Genomic DNA, 17,530 nt, shown 5'->3' with positions numbered 1-17,530 from the left:
ACTGTAGCACATCAGGTTTTATGGTTCTCAGTTGTTGCAAATACACATTTACAAGATGTATATTGTCGCAGTGTTGTAGGAATTCTATGGCAGGACAGGAACAGTTCTGTAAATAGGTCTATAAACATTTCCACAGTAATATTTCCATGGTGCCATCTGTCCAGTTGAAATGGCATTTTGAATAATGTTAAAGTAGCAGTTATGACTTTTCCTCTGCTTGTGTCTGTGTGTATATTTCTGCATATTTGACAGTAGTATTTCCAAAATGATGTCAAATGTTCTTCATCTTCCAAAAACACATTGCTGGCTATTGATCTTTCAACATGGCTGAATTGTCTTTGTCACATCTCCAAAGCATGTAATAAAATATTTGTCTCCGTTTTCGGCATGCTGACACAATGAAATTACCTCGTCCTTACTGATGACAAGCCATTACTCACATCACATATTTATATTTCATGATTTCACAGAAACATGCAGGGGGTTCTAACTAAATGTTGTCCCTCCATTGTTGTTTATTGCTCCGGGCCATCTGCGATGATGCACATTTCACACTCACACGTACAATTAGATATTTATATATTTTAGTATGTTTAACATGTTTCTGTTGAATAACACGAGCTGAAACTTGTAGTTTGTGAATTTTTTTGGATGTGTCAAAATAGCTGATTTTCTCGCGAGAAATATATAATGTTGGTTGTACCATACAGAATCACAACCTGCTTGTCACCCCCACACTGCATCAAACGATGTTAACAGCTATAGCTAATCAGAGTGTGCTGAAGCTGACTTCATATGGGACCTGGTTAAATGACAGGAAATGTATTTGTGTCATCACCTGGAGGTGCTGTTTAGTCTAAACTAATGGATGTGGAAAATGGAAGTTATTTTTGTCTGAACCACCTCTGAGATTTAAAAATTACATGCTTAGGGAAAACTGACGGAACATTTTTAGAGCACTACTGCAATGTGTGTCATTGTAATGCACCAGGAGCTTTAAAGTGGTGCTTCAGTTTTTAGCAGTCTATCTGATTCATCAGTAACTGGGAGTCCTTTGAGTCAAGCCAGAAATCCCTTGCTTACAGACACTGCAGGTAGATGTTTTTAGCATTTGTGACAATTTTTTTTACTTTTTAATCTTTTTCTAAAAAAAAAAAAACATGCAGTGCATTCCCAGAGGTGGGCACTCAAGTTGGAAACTTGCGCTTGAGGCATTAATTCAACTTCAGAGACTTGTCTTGAACATTACTTTGTTGACTTTGGACTTGACTCGGACTGTGTTATTCAGAAATTGTAAAGCCACTGTGAACATGTCTGCCAAAGCAAAGTTTTGATTTCTACAACGCTCACAAATTCTCTGACACATCACAGTGTGCACCTGTCAGCCTCAGGTGTGTCACAGAATCCAAACAAATCAACATTAGTGCTAACTCTTTTTTTAAAGGTGCCATATTTTAAAAAGTGAGATGTCCATGTCTTTTATGATTATAAAGCAGGTTGAGGTGCTATATAAGTACTATGAAAATATCAAAACGCTCAATCCACAGAGAAATGCAGACAGTTTGTATTCATAATCTGTGCCTTTAAACGAGCTGTTAGGACTTTGTTACAGTTGTGATGTCAGAACTACACTATATATATATATAGTACAGCCCAAAAGTTTGGACACACCTTCTCATTCAATGCGTTTCCTTTATTTTCATGACTATTTACATTGTAGATTCTCACTGAAGGCATCAAAACTATGAATGAACACATGTGGAATTATGTACTTAACAAAAAAGTGTGAACTAACTGAAAACATGTCTTATATTTTAGATTCCTCAAAGTAGCCACCCTTTGCTCTGATTACTGCTTTGTACACTCTTGGCATTCTGTTGATGAGTTTCAAGAGGTAGTCACCTGAAATGGTTTTCCAACAGTCTTGAAGGAGTTCCCAGAGATGCTTAGCACTTGTTGGCCCTTTTGCCTTCACTCTGCGGTCCAGCTCACCCCAAACCATCTCGACTGGGTTCAGGTCCGGTGACTGTGGAGGCCAGGTCATCTGGCGCAGCACTCCATCACTCTCTGTCGCTGCAGGATGCTGTGGTAGCCATGCTGGTTCAGTATGCCTTCAGTTTTGAATAAATCCCCAACAGTGTCACCAGCAAAGCACCCCCACACCATCACACCTCCTCCTCCCTGCTTCACGGTGGGATCCAGGCATGTAGAATCCATCCGTTCACCTTTTCTGTGTCGCACAAAGACACGGTGGTTGGAACCAAAGATCTCAAATTTGGACTCATCAGACCAAAGCACAGATTTCCACTGGTCTAATGTCCATTCCTTGTGTTTCTTGGCCCAAACAAATCTCTTCTGCTTGTTGCCTCTCCTTAGCAGTGGTTTCCTAGCAGCTATTGGCCATGACCGAGGCCTGATTCGACGCGTCTCCTCTTAACAGTTGTTCTAGAGATGTGTCTGCTGCTAGAACTCTGTGTGGCATTCATCTGGTCTCTAATCTGAGCTGCTGTTAACTTGCGACTTCTGAGGCGCCGGTGACTTGGATGAACTTATCCTCAGCAGCAGAGGTGACTCTCGGTCTTCCTTTCCTGGGGCGGTCCTCATGTGAGCCAGTTTCGTTTGTGGCGCTTTGATGGTTTTTTGGCGCACTGCCGGGGACACATTCAAAGTTTTCGCAATTTTCCGGACTGACTGACCTTCATTTGTTAAAGTAATGATGGTCACTCATTTCTCTTTACTTAGCTGGTTCTGGCCATAATATGAATTCTAACAGTTGTCCAATAGGGCTGCCGGCTGTGTATCAACCTGACTTCTGCACAACACAACTGATGGTCCCAACCCCATTAAGAAGGGAAACCATTCCACTAATTAACCCTGACAAGGCACACCTGTGAAGTGAAAACCATTTCAGGTGACTACCTCATGAAGCTCATTGAGAGAACACCAAGGGTTTGCAGCACTATCAAAAAAGCAAAGGGTGGCTACTTTGAGGAATCTAAAATATAAGACATGTTTTCAGTTAGTTCACACTTTTTTGTTAAGTACATAATTCCATATGTGTTTTTTCGTAGTTTTGATGCCTTCAGTGAGAATCTACAATGTAAATAGTCATGAAAATAAAGAAAACGCATTGAATGAGAAGGTGTGTTCAAACTTTTGGCCTGTACTGTATATAAATATAAATATATATATATATATATATATATATATATATATATATATATATATAGGTAGAAGGTGACGTTACAGTCATTCTCCGGCTGCAATGATAGTGTAGAGACGCAGAGAGCGCAGATACGGAAGACCCGGAAGACCCGGAAACGCTGGCCAATCAGAGCAGACTGGGCTATATTGGGAGGTGGGTTTAAAGAGACAGTCGCTAAAACGGAGCGTTTCAGACAGAGGGTGAATACAGGTAAAGACAGACACTATGACAAAAATAATGTGTTTTTACTTTAAAGCATATACTAGTAGAAACCCAAAATACAAGTGTGAACCTGAAAATGAGCATAATATGGGAACTTTAATACACAGGCTAATGCTTGCTCTAAATGCCGCTGGAACTGGTTAAGATCTACTCAGAGCCTTTATGTATGTAAAAGTAGCTATACCACAGTGGTCCCAGTTTGTAATGGAATAAAACATGTTTAAAACTGTATTTTTCAGTTCTAAATTTGTATTGGATGTAACTAATCTGTGGATGCATTCATTTCTAGAAATAGCTTTACTTGAGTCAGACTCACAAAAATCTCTGTGCATTCTAAATATTCCTACTGTGAGAAGGAGCTGAAATGCTTTTCAACCCAAAAGGCTCACAATTGTTTTGAAACCAAAATAATAAATCCAAATTATTTCTGGCTCTTATGTCTCGAATGCCTTCCAGTTCATTATTAATTTAGACTTTTTAGAAAACCTGAGTTATAACAGCTCTGTGGATACGGTCGCCACAATTTCCCTTTGCTACTTTTGCTGGCGAGGGAAAAGGGCAAAGAGTGTAAAGTGCACAGGAGGGGAGGAGAAAGGACAAGGATCGAGGGCCAGGGGAGAACGTAATCTTGGTGAGTTGGGTGACACGGGGGCCTGGGCTGCCAGATGGTGCTTTAGAAGGCTTAGCTAAGGCAGCTTTGGGTCTCCGCTCCCAAAGATCAACAAACTGACTCAATTCCTCTCTTCTCACTCTAATGTACAAATGGCAGAGAAACACTTGCTCACTCCCTCTTCCTCTCTTACACTTCCTCACAACAAACATGCAAGCTGTGATGTTGTGTTAAATGTAACCATGATGTAACCTAAATAGGCCTGGCCATGTAGGGCAGGGGCCGTGCAATATTTGCCGGGCTAGCCAGGAGTTCAAAAAGCAACTCTGTGGAGAGTAGATAGAGGCCAGAGGAAGGGCCCATTACAGCTCTAGATGACAGTTGTGACAGTGTAGAACATCCTCTGCCCTGGGGTTCCTCTGGGACTTAGCCCTCCAGAAAAGACCTATTTGGAAAGTCGCTTATGAGATATTTTCCTAGAATCAGCTTTTGGTTACATAAGCTAGATATGAGTGAAGGTGTTTTATAGCCAGCTGAAGGGAAATCTGGAGGGATTTACTGGGTAAATGTAACAGGTAACAGGTATTTGGGCCAGGTATTAAAAATGCATTACTGTTGGTGAGATGGACCTAAAATAGCACAGACATTAAGTATTTATGACAATTTAGGCATTTAAAGCCAAGTCATACTAATGCAATGAGAGGATAGCATAGGAAAAAAATGACTCACACATACACACACCCACACCCACACAAACACACACACACACACACACACACACACACACAGTAATGGTGTGTGTAATACGTTAGCCGTCATGATGGTGCAGTTCTTTTGAGACGGGATATTAACAAGCAAGTATAAAAATGGATGAAAAATTAATCGTGTTTATGAACGCTCATCCCGCTCGTCATTAAAATGTTCTACTTTCAATCTGGATGTGCCTCCCAGATGTTCAGCGCTATACCTGAACACAGTGTTCTTCTAATTAGGCAGAGAAAATTGAAGAAGCTACAGTGAGAAATTAATTGTTAGTATTCATGGTCAATAAGGGACCGTGTGTAAATGATTAGAGGGGAAGGTCAGAAAAGGGGGAACGTTATGTACTTTTTTTGCTGGTATTCTGACATTTTTTGGAAGAGTAAAGTTAGAGTCTAACTTTTTCTCCTTCTGGATTTATATTTTATTTCATCTTCTTCACATGTATGTTTATTTTATTTAAAAAAAATCAAATAGTTACATAACAAAGGACAGATTTTGTGTGTGCTACTGGTAATGAAGGTTCTTTAGCCACGTGGGATCAAAATCAGTAACCTGTTCAATTATTTGGTAGTAGTATTAAATGATTTTTTAGCAGCGAGAGTGGCTGTATTTTCACCATTTTGCCTTAAATTGTATTTTTTTTCTCTGGAGGTATTCAGGGGCAGTTTTCAGTTTTTTTCTATGTCAAAGTGAAGACCGAAAAACACAATGCTGCAAAGGGCCTTGCTTTTTTATGAAATAAAATAAAAAATTCAGGTCCCCTGCCTACCCCAATACTTTTTGTACAGTCCCTAAAGTGTGGAAGCTGCAACAACAGAATGTATAGCTTCCTTAATAAGAAGAGACCATTCAGTTTGGTGTGTAGTAGACCATAAAAACATGAGCCACAATAATAGTAAAGCCTAATATTTAACCAGGATTCCTCTTCTTCTTCACTCCATTCCCCTCCCTTCATTATTGTGCCCAGCGCTCTATTGCAGAGTTAATTTCTTATTACAGGAAAGCCTTATAAAATCCATAGAGCCTGACCTCAACAATATCAAACCTGCCTGTCTAACAGAGGAATGTGATCGTTTTAGAGAACATTTAACACTATTGTTGGACCAAGCCCAGCAAAAACCACATCATCCACCCCACTCTAAAAATAAAAGCTTAATAATTTCCCTCAGGATAGCTTTTCATCTATCTCGCTTCTTAATTGACTTGCATCAAATTGCCACAAAGTTTATTCCACTGCTGTGCTTCGATGAAATAAATAATTAACCCCATAAAAAGGTCAGTCAACTGAAATTAGAACTCACTACTTTTCGTTCTTCTTTTTTGACGTAATGAGATGGGATCCTGCCCTAGCTGACCATCTGACTTTCTGTAATAATTTGTCTTTGTCTTAACAGAGTTCCTGGCCAAGAGATAACACATTATCTTGATCAGACATTATAAGTTCCAATATGACTCCTCTCATTGGCTGGCTGCTGATGAAGTTGGTGTGAAGTATGGTAATATCGATAATAACAATAGTGACTCTATGATAATGGGGACTAATATTGCTGATGATAGCCCCCAACGATGACATGAAAATAATGTTACTGATAAAAGTGCTGGTGGTGATGAAAATAACAAAGATAATGATGATAGCATCGGTAATAACAGTGGTAACTATGATAATGAAAATAGCAGTGATGGCGCCAAGAACACTGATAATTACGTTGATGACAGTGGCCTATGAGATAGCAATTATAAAAAAACAGCCATTGATTTATCTCTGCAGACACAGGGATAAACGGTGGGATCGCCATTTTACAAAGTGACACAATCATGTTGTCCAATTAAAGCAAGAAAATACAAATGAAGTAACCAAGTGCTCTGAGAGCTTTTCCCTCTCCAACTGAACTCAGTCGATTTTCATACAGAGCTTGATAATTAGCAGCCATGCATCATCTGGCTTTTTCATACCAGAGGACTCACTCAATGTGCGTGCAGCTGTGCATGTGAATTGGTGCACGCGTGTATGCGTCTACGTGAAGGTGTATATCTATGTGCATATTTGTGTAATTGCTTGTTTGTACCCCGATCTTCAAAAACAACTCCGGAGCAACTCCACAATCATGTTTAGGCTGCAGGTGATTCAGAAAGTAGCATTTCCCTGGAGAGGGCGTGAAGCCTCCTGAGTCTAGCTCCTCAGCTCTACAGAAAGAAGCTTACCATCACTCAAACACTTCACTGCAGGGGCCCCGCGCTCAAATTACATTTTCAGAAAAGCACCCTCCTTCGGTCCTGCGCTATTTAAATTATCTGTTAAACTTGCAATTAATCAGGCAATGTTTCGCAGACATAAACCAACCAAACTTTTTAGATCTTAAAGAGCCCCTATTATATTACTTTTATGCATTATATTTGTACTCTTGGGGTCTATTAGAATAGGTTTACATGCTTTGATGTTAAAAAAACTTATTATGTTTCTTATATTGCCCATTGCTGCAGATTCTTTGCCTGAAACACACTGTCTGAGCTCTTGGCCCGCCTTCCTGAAAAGCCCAGTCTGCACTGATTGGTCAGCCGGCCCACTCTGTTGGGATTGGTCAACCAAATTCAAACAAGCCGCTGGGCGGGCTGTGCTTGCTCGGGCAGCACCTATTTGCAGCACACATTAAAAACAGGGCTAACTAAACTATATAACACACGAAAATACATGAATGAATCCAAAAAAGCATAATAGGGGATCTTTAATGAATTTTGTCTGCTTTTCAGTGGCGGCCAGTGCAGGCTTGCTGTGGATGTAGCCTATAGTTGGATAGCAGCTAGCTGAGCTCAGCTCATTTCTCCTGAGAGCAAAGCAGTGTCCTGATCCTTCCTGACCTTGTCACTGCTGCAGGGTGCCCGGTCAATGCCACCTGCCGTGGAACTGTGCAGGTGTTTGTGTGTGTGTGTGTGTGTGTGTGTGTGTGTGTGTGTGTGTGTGTGTGTGTGTGTGTGTGTGTGTGTGTGTGTGTGTGTGTGTGTGTGTGTGTGTGCATTGGTGCATGCATGCATGCTTAAGTATGCACATGAGAATCTGACAGTCTTTGGAGCATGCTCAGTAGTGGCGTGATGTCATGTGATTTAATAGCCTTGGAAGAAATTTGCATTACCAGGAAGAGGGCGTGACAAGGTGTTTGGGACTCAGGAGGCGAAACGCCACAATGGCCATTACGGTGATTAGTGCGCACATTCGTCTTTTACAAGCCTCATGATTCTTTCCCGCCTTCCCCCTCGCTCTCTCTCTCGCACTCTCTCTCTCTCTCTCTCTTTCTCTCTCTCTCCTATATATGAACACACACTGCATCTACCACAACCCCAAAACAATCGCAACAAGCACACACAAAGTATGGCGGAGTTTTTTGCACACACATGCATACACTATATTTCCTCTGACTCCGACTCTAAAACAGGAGAAAGTGCCTGGGCTTGACAGCAAACAAAGCAACATGAAGAGAATTCTGGCAGGCTAAAGAGAGAGTAGTATCAAAGCTACAGGAATGCACCACCAGCAGCCCTTTTTTTACTGAGAGAGAGAGAGAGAGAGAGAGAGAGAGAGAGAGAGAGAGAGAGAGAGAGAGAGAGAGAGAGAGAGAGAGTATTCGCAGTGTTGTAGCAGACCTGAGCTGCTGGTAATTAGAATGGGCTCTGAGGGGAGACAGGCAGTGGAATGAATGCAAATGAATTCACTGGCTCCGCCACTGGGCTCCTCAACCTCACTTTTCATATAGCATGCCTTACAGACATGGAGCTACTGACACAAACAGAGCAGGGCCCCACAGTACACACTGAATGACATGACTGTCTGAACATGTCCACACACAAACACGAGTGTGTGCAAATAAAACGTGAATCCGTAGGCTTGGGACAAATACAAACCCAACAGTGCATGAGAAAGCACGGACAGATACAAATACACAACACACACACACACACACACACTCACATTACATGTATTCCTGCAAATGCCACAGTGTTGCTTGTGAAGAGAGAAAGGGGGTTGAAAATGCTTGTTTCCTAGCGAACATCCACAGCATGTCCCACAGCGGAATAAACAAACCCTTCTTAATTGGTGTCGATTTGGAATGGAGTGATGATTCATCATGCAGAACTCCCCAGTAGAGTATTGGAAACCCAATCATTTTTAATCCATATGACCTTGACAGAGGGCCAGAGTTAGACTCTAACTCCTTCCACTCGCATTGTCCGACAGACAAAGTCAAGGCATTGTCACTGACTTTACAACTCGTAGGAACTGTAATCCACCAAAGTCAGATCACTTCACTGATTACTCCATCTCAGCTAGCGGCAAATCTTTATGAAGCACTCAATTCTCCACAGCAGTCATAAATCAGGCTACTATAAGCTTTCCGTCTCGATGATGGCACACCAGAGACAGTATTTCCATACCATGCTGCTCCAGTCAATAATTCCTATTCCCATTACATCTACCAGCGCTGCTCCTGACTTAGAGAAGTCCACTACCGGCACTGCTTCACCTCACCTCCAGATCCCCGGTGGTTTGCCATGTGAAACTTTGATCAGAACTCTGTGGCTCTTCTCAAGGAGAAGCAGGTCGTCTGTGAAGGGGTTCTGCTCTTTACTAGCTGCTGCTGTAAATGAGCCTAATTAACACATCTTTCTTCTTATCTTAACCAGGCATCTGGGGCCAACAAGAGCCTTATTATAAAGTAGATTATGCACGTAATGTCCCCATTGAGATTAGAGTATGGAAAGGGACGCATTTAGAGATTCGGATATATATATATGCATTGTGTGAAGAGGACAGGACTGTGTGAATACGGGTAGACGTGGGAAGTAGCAAAAAGAATGAGGGGCTGCTTGGTATTCCGACAGGAGCGTATAATAGATGGTGGAGGGAGATAGAGGTACAAAGAGAGCGCGGAGAGAGAGGGAGAGAATAAGAGGAAAGAGATGTGTCTTCAGCACCACCTGCAGACTCGACTGGCGGCCATCTTGCGGTCAATGAGGTGAGTGCAGCCACCGCCCCGGGTCAGCTTTAACACAGACCAATGACAAGTCGGCACTTGCCCTCTATTGCAGCAACACCTTGCCGTTCCACTCCACCAATCGCACCTATCACACCGATCACAACGTGCGCACACACGGGTTTACGCACTCTTCGGGCGCTCTCCGTCTGTCTCTCTCTTTCTTTCTCTCTCTCTCTCTCTTAAAAAATCACGCACACACACACTAGGAGAAGCTTAACAAATGTGGGAACAGATGCCCCACATCAGACTGCAGTTGCCCTCTGCTCCCCTGCGTGCCTCCAGAGAGACAGAGGGATACCGTTAACGAAGATAAGACCTCTGCTGTCTCAACACATGCCTACAGTGAACAGGCACACACACACACAGACACAAGCAGCCATTTGTTAATGTCCATATCATATCAGTATAAAGCTGTAAAGATGCAATCAGAATATATACTTGAAAGCTACAGTATGTGCTCACCCCTCATCCCAATCACTTCTCCCTCTTTCAACAAAAACACCACCCACTTCTTCATTCTTTCTTTTGTGGACATCACCCGCGGCGCTACCATTGGGCCCACCCATTTTAGGTCCGGGCCCGCCCATTTTGAACCCGGCCTATAGTGAGTAGTGAGTGATTTTTATTCTAGCAGTTCATCCAATAAGCAGCCCGAGGAAAGCTTTGAGTGAAAGCTTCTCAGCCAATCAGCGGCTTCTACCCCACGTGTGGACTATTAAGCCCGCCCACAGGCTGCATCGTCACCAGCAAGTGATCCAATGAAATGAATGACATTTGCACGCAAGCTTTTCAAGCAAGCTCAATGAGACAGACACAGAGTGTAGCTATTAGCTAATATGAAACGCAAAGCAAAGCAGCTTGTTTTCATTTAAATTCAGCAAGAAACGCTCCGAGGAGCAGGAGGAGGAAACTCCCGCCATTTTAAGTAACACGTTTACAAGTGACGAGTTACCATCCTGCTCGTCCGCCCTCTCCCCATCAAGTCCTCCCGTAGCCACCCCCTCACACCAGCAAGGCAAGTAGGCCAACAGTTAGGCTAACGTTAACGTTAGTGTCTGGCTGTCTGTATGCAGGGGGAACCCGTTTTTTTTTGGCTTATTTTAACTGGCCCATCCAGTTTTCTGGAGGCCCACCTACAATCAAAATCCTGGCACCGCTAGTGGTGGACATGATTTCTCTTCATCCTGCCATCGACCTCTATTCACTTATTTAACTCGAGTAGCTTCTTTGACAGGTGAAGAGGAAAACAAGACATTTGGTGACCCTCTTGTACTCACTCATTCAACTGAGGCAGAAAACACATTTTTTTCTTCAATTTTATGTACAAGGTCGGGGTGAGTACACCTCCCTTGCAGACAGTTTGTTTTGTACCCGATACAATAAATGATACAGATAAATGTGAAACGCTGCGATGCAAAGCTAAATCGATACAATTTGATTCAGCTGTAAATGTATTATTGATTTGGCTCAGATTCAGGATTTGATAACGTATTAATTTTGAGTAACTAAATTAAAAGACAAATCAATATTTCCTCATTCTTATTTAATGTACAGAATTAGAAAGTATGTTTACTGCCCCACTAACACAGTAACCATGGGAAGTGATACACTGTGTAACTTTTTAACTAGTCCCAAAGAGGATGGATTTTTCACTTAAAAGCTGTCGACTGGTTGTTGTTTACCTCCGTTTCCAGATCAGATACAGATCGGTTCCACTTACTTTTAGGAAAAACAAATGATATTGATACGCAACTGTTTGGACCACATTTTAAATTAGATAAAGCTTCATGTGTGCGTGATTCAATATACAGGGAGGTAAGCATGGTTTAAAAGTCAGTGACATTTACAGAATACTAGCCTATATATAGAGTGCAGTCTATTGAGGAACACTGGCTGGCCGCAGGGTCAGCCAGGAGATCACACTGAATAAACATCAAGACACACACACACACACACACACACACACACACACACACACACACACACACACACACACACACATATATATATATATATAAACAGGAAGAACTAGCTCATGAGGTTGATGTTTTTGGCCACAAATTAAGTTGCAGCTTTCGTTGGTGGATCAGACATGTAATCACTTAGCTCTCCAGACACTCAGATGGGGGACTGAGGCTGAGGATATGGAGGTGGATCAAGGGTTTAGGGTTGACACTTTGTGTGTTGATCTGACTGGCAGCAATCTATCATCCCTTACGGTGTCACCGCTTTATCTGACATGGCCTGGATATCCCCTGGTTTGCTGACTTACATGATTAAAGATCTGTCAGCATATAAAAACGGGACCCTTGGCCGACAGGACAGCTCGTCGCTGACCACTGATCCCGTGACTATGGTCTAATTCTTAAAATACCTCAACGGTGTGTTTGGCACACAAATACCTAACTCTGCAAACTTGTCAAGAATATGCAGACGTGTTACAGTGTAATAATCAAATGCAAAATGAAACCTTGCATAGCAATCTCAAAATTAGGAGAGAGGTCAATACGTTATTACTGAGAGAGAGCTAAGTGTGCACTTAAACACAGCCATGTAGAGGGATGTTTAGATAGCCATCAGTTAACCACACTGACTATTCAGAAGCCACTTGCAGGACACACACTTTAAGGCACTTAAAGCTATTAGCATCCATTAACATTTGTGTATAATCATATGGAATGATGTGTGAGGGAGCATCATCTGCAGCGGCAAAAGTAAGCACAGACAAAATTAAAATCCATCAAGAAAATGATGAAAATTCTGCAGCAGTGGAGCAGAGGGCGCAATACAGGTGTCTACATAACGCATACAAGATCTCATAACCAGCAATGCACAGCAGGGAGAGACATAAAAAGCCTACCTATATGCACAAAAAACCCTCCATTTCAATTCCGACCACCAACAGTGAAACTGTGACACCACTGCCCTCCACCTCACCAATCTCTTTTTCTATCTACAACTGTGACTAAAAGGGCCACTAACCTCTGACACAACAACATAAAAAAGACACAACAACCAGAAAAGGCTGTCAGTGACCTCTTCTAAGAGGGTCAGTTTCCCCAGGCTATAACATCTTAAAAAAGCAAAAGATAATATTCTGCCTTAGCTATGGCCGCGGAGACAGCGATGAATGGCGAGAGAAGGGGAGGTGAGACAGGACCCCGGCCTTAATGTAGTTTGTAATTGTAAGTGTTGGTCTTTAATAAAAGCCCAGAGTATTTGGTCAGGCTAATAGACTGGGCTCTCTAAATCCTGCCCGCCATGCATTATTCAACAGCCATTAGCTATCGCCTCATCTGGGAAGGCTTTATGAGTCCCATCATCGGCTGGGACCCAGGCTAAGCACACCAGAGGTGTGCGGGGAGGGGTGAGGAGGGGATTAGCTGGGGAGAGAAAAGAGAAAAAGAAGGAGTTGCATATACAGGTATGGAGGGGAAAGGAGGGGGAAGGTAAAGAGGATTCAGAAGCGAAGAATCAAAGAGTAAAAGCTGACGAAAGATGGTCGTGATGTGGGTGAGGGCCTGTGATATGGAAATGACGACAGGGAGATGAAGAAATGGCTGGATGAAAGCCAAAGGTCATATGGTAGTCATATGAAAATGGGAAGAGGTTGATGCAGGGAAATCAGAAAAGAGGTGACCGATGGAAGGTGGCGGGAATGGAGCGAGATGCATGGAAGTAGGTGTGGGAAGCGGGCCACGGGTCAGAGGGAGGCTGGAGAGAGCAACAGAGAAGAAAAGAGAGATGCCAGCCTGAAGTGGCATTTTCTGTCGGCCAAGAACATAAATGTCATATGCATCCTCCCTCTACCCTCTCAACCTTTCCTTCTTTCAATTCCCCTCACCTCCCTCTCAACCTCCCCCTGCTTCTTCCCCTCCACCTCCTGCTGCCCTTCTCATTCTACCCTCCTCTACCTTGCCTCTCTCCATCTCCCAAGAGTAGCGCCAGTGGTAATTTTGCTCGCAGAGACGAGGGAAGGCCATGGAACACATGGAGATGCAGACTGCTCAGTTACCATGGTATCACTGGCCAACAGGAATGGCGCCAAGACTAAGACGCGTACGTGCGTTTGTGTGTGCCTGGGTGTGTGCGGGTGTGAGCGCGAGCGTGCGCTCTTGAGTGCATCTACACGTCTGGGTAATGGGTGTTTAGCAGGCCTGCCAGACTTGTCCCATCAGCCACTGCTCTCCCAGACTACCAGGTTCTCCTGACCCTCTGCGGCAGCCCAAGGACACACTCCTGTCTCTCTAATTAAAACACAACCCTGACAAGCACACCGCACACTCACACACCACACACACCCTGCAGGTCTGCAGCTTAAAATAACTTTAAAAGGAACAAGCAGGGCCATCATTCCCTGCATTCAACACCTCTTCAAAATCCACTCAGTGTTTCCTCACCAGGCGGCTCCCAGGCAGACTGAATCTGCAGGAAGATTTGCAACAACACGCAGCGTCTTCAAATGCAGTGCTCATTTATTAGAGGAGTCATCAAAGGAGCTGCATTTATTATTGCACGGCCTTTCTGCAACAATAGCACTGCTGCTCTCTCCTTGAAAATAATTGTCTGCAGAAATATTGCAACCATCAGAAAGCCACAAAGAGGTTTCTGGAAAATTGTCAGTGTTGCTGTGGTTCTACAACAGGCAGTTATTTCAGAAGCGCAATGTTAAGTGTCCAATGCATAAAATATGACTGCACATACAGTACATGAGTGGTAAGTAATGTATCTTGCCATACTTTGAGAATTGGCAACCATTCTAACCACAATTAAACTTACTGTATGTGTTTGCAAATGTATCATTATGCATAGCCCACATATCTGAGTCTCTTCTGTTTTTGTTGGCAGCATACAACATTAACATTAATGTTGTGTATTCCCATAAACCGATGCTAAGGCACGATCTTCTTCTATTTATGGAACAAAGATGGCTCTTAGGCGTGCATGTTCACTGCATTGTGGGTATGGAAACTAAGACGTGAGGACATCACATGTGACACGCAGCATTGAGACAGCCTCTTCACTTCATCTCCAACAGACAATTTAGAATGTTTACTTCCTCGTTAAGCGCATGAGAGACTCTGATGAAGGAATCCCAGGGAAGCAATGGCGTCCTGTCACTGTGCGTAACCACTGCAGCATGATTTAATGGAACTGTCTGTCAGAAGGCCAAACAACGGCCTGTCAACCAACAAGCAGAGGTAACATACACAAACACATACTCACACAAGCACATGCACACAAAGCAAGGAACACAAAGGAGACAGATTGTCAAAAACTCTCACCTCTCTCTCTTCCTCTCTCTGCCTCCCTCTCTCTCTATCTCTCTCTCTCTTTCTCTCGCTCAAACACACACACACACACACACACACACACACACACAAAACCCAAAAGAAAAAGCACATATGTCCAAAATGGTTCTGGCAAGAGCTAAGACAGGCGGAGACGAACACAGGAGCGCTCAGAGCACATTCAGAGAAATCAACGGTTAGAAAAACTCACATCACCGGCAGCCCCCCTACCAAGAGAGGAGATGAGTGCCAAGGAATTTGCTCGCTGCATCAAGCGGCACAGGTGTTATCAGAGCTGTGTGCAGGAGATCCCGCCAAACAAAGTACTACTGTCATTTCTACAGAAGTAGCAGCGTGGAAATCAACCCAAACAAATGTAATGAATGGTTCACAAAGTATTTAGCAGATTAGGCGGAAAACTCTATGCATGATGGGGCCCAAATCCAAAGCTCATTACATGTGGCACTGCATTAGGAGCTCAGACAAGCCAGTATACAGACCTATCCCATGGCTCCAGGCTGATTTCTCTCCTCTGCTACCCAGTGAATGAGGTAGAGAGAGCAATCACATCGGCCAGGCATCGGGCATCTGCTGTAAAACCTTTTCTCTATTGTATATTTCCACCATCATCCCAAAGTGGCAGGACAGAGAGCTCTGATTAGCATCAAAGCCTTTGATTGCCCCACTCAACAATCAGTGCTGCTCTCCTGTATGATGCCTGTGCACATGTGTGTGAGAGATTGGTGGGAGAGAGAGAGAGAGAGAGAGAGAGAGAGAGAGAGAGAGAGAGAGAGAGAGAGAGGAGAAATCATCCCAAAAAATTCTCGGTGTATCAAAATTACCCCTGAACATATGTGCATTTGCTTGTGTTAAGCCTGCACATGCACTTTAAGCCCTAATGTTTCGAGATGAACCTAAATGGTCTTCTAATATGCTGGTCTCTGAAGCCCACCTTTTGATGTTGCACACTGCAGCACCATCCTCTGGCCTGAACAATTCACTCTGGCCCTGAAAATAGGCTGCTTCTTTAAAGAAACCTCTCTCTGTAGCTAAATATGATTAGCTGCAGAGGACATTGTAGCTCTCTCCACAGCTAATACATTTAGTATGGATTGTCTGAGGGGTAAGGATACAGCTAGCAGTGAGATCAATATTCTAAGTCAGAGTCTGTCTGGAGAAGAGGAACCATGCTGGGAGATGGTTAACTGTTCGAAAGCAGCAAATGCTGTCTGGAAGTAGCGAATGCCAGGAATCCCACGGTATTGAACACTTCTTCAAAAGGTAATGCTTAATGCTCAAGCTGGGCGATGGGTTATGTTGATTGTCTGCATCAGGCAAGGAGCTTGTTGAAGATTTGTCGTGGATATGTCTGAGGATAAGAGATTATATAAGTCAAATCTGGATGATTCCTTATGGTCTACAGTTCACCACTTAAGACCAAAGCCCCGTAGGGCTGATGTCAAAGTGGCGCTCTAAATAGAGAATAGGGTGTCCTTTGAGATAGAGGGGGAGAAGGACCCAGATTTAAGTGGCTTCATTTGCATGCGTGAATCCCTCACTTAAGCCCATTTGAATCGCACACACGGGCAGCCACAGACACAAACGGACATGCGCGCACCCTCACACAAATTTCCCAGGCAGGCACACAAATACACACACTTAGCACAGACACATTCTTCCCTCTTTTCCTAGAGTCAGAGGACATTAGCACCGCATCTATTTCGGGAGGCCCATTAAGGCCGTAAAACATTTAAGATCCACACAGAGTGATTCTGACTGTCAGAATGACCCGTTATTTCCCCATTTCTCCTGCTCATGTAAAAAAAGCTGACACGAAGCTTGTGACAGAAACATGTATTCGGTGCCGTTCCGGATTCGGCTGAGTGGGCTGGCATGCCGGCTGGATGGGTGGGGAGGGAGGGAGGAAGTGGGGTTGAGAAGAGTTAGTAGATGGAGGGGGTTGGGTGCGGGGGGGTGCGCTCGCCAAATGGGTCCATTTTGCTGAAATGTGAAGCCTGCACTTTCCTGACACACTATAATAAATCTATCAATTGTGTGTGTGGTGGGGGGGGTGTTATGTGTATGTGCGCCATGCATGAAGAGGAAATTGGTGACATCTAAACAGGAAATATCCCCTTCCTTTCCCCTCTATAGATGTGACAGTCACAGTAACAGCTAACAGCTCGGCTCACTATAACACAGGGTGGCATATGCCTTATAATGGAAATGCATTGTACCAGTGAGGTACAAACAAGAACTCACATGTATGCATAAGCACACGCATATGCGCACACACATAGAAGCTGAAGTGGGATGGGTAGGCAACCTTGTCTGCCTCCCATCTCAAATCTATACATAAATATATCATTTGCTGTCCACTGAGAACTAAATCTATGAAAGCAGCAATGCTAGG

General features: G+C 43.5%; 1 protein-coding gene across 2 annotated transcripts in view; it reads right to left on the bottom strand.

The window, feature by feature from the left end:
- tenm1 (teneurin transmembrane protein 1) overlaps nt 1-17,530 on the bottom strand; it is a 202,659-nt gene that overhangs the window by 149,895 nt on the left and 35,234 nt on the right. The window contains exon 1 of one of the 2 annotated variants that reach the window (XM_039813273.1): nt 15,618-15,676. The exons of the other annotated variant lie outside the window; for it this stretch is intronic. The gene's annotated coding sequence lies outside the window, so the exon portion shown is untranslated. Of the gene's footprint in view, nt 1-15,617; nt 15,677-17,530 lie in introns of those variants that run through there. 2 annotated transcript variants of the gene reach the window in all.

Source organism: Perca fluviatilis, chromosome 10 (genome assembly GCF_010015445.1).
Source record: "Perca fluviatilis chromosome 10, GENO_Pfluv_1.0, whole genome shotgun sequence".
In the NCBI taxonomy this organism is placed as follows: domain Eukaryota; kingdom Metazoa; phylum Chordata; class Actinopteri; order Perciformes; family Percidae; genus Perca; species Perca fluviatilis.
Note: the sequence above shows the minus strand (reverse complement) of the source record. Positions and strands in the feature narration are given on the sequence as shown.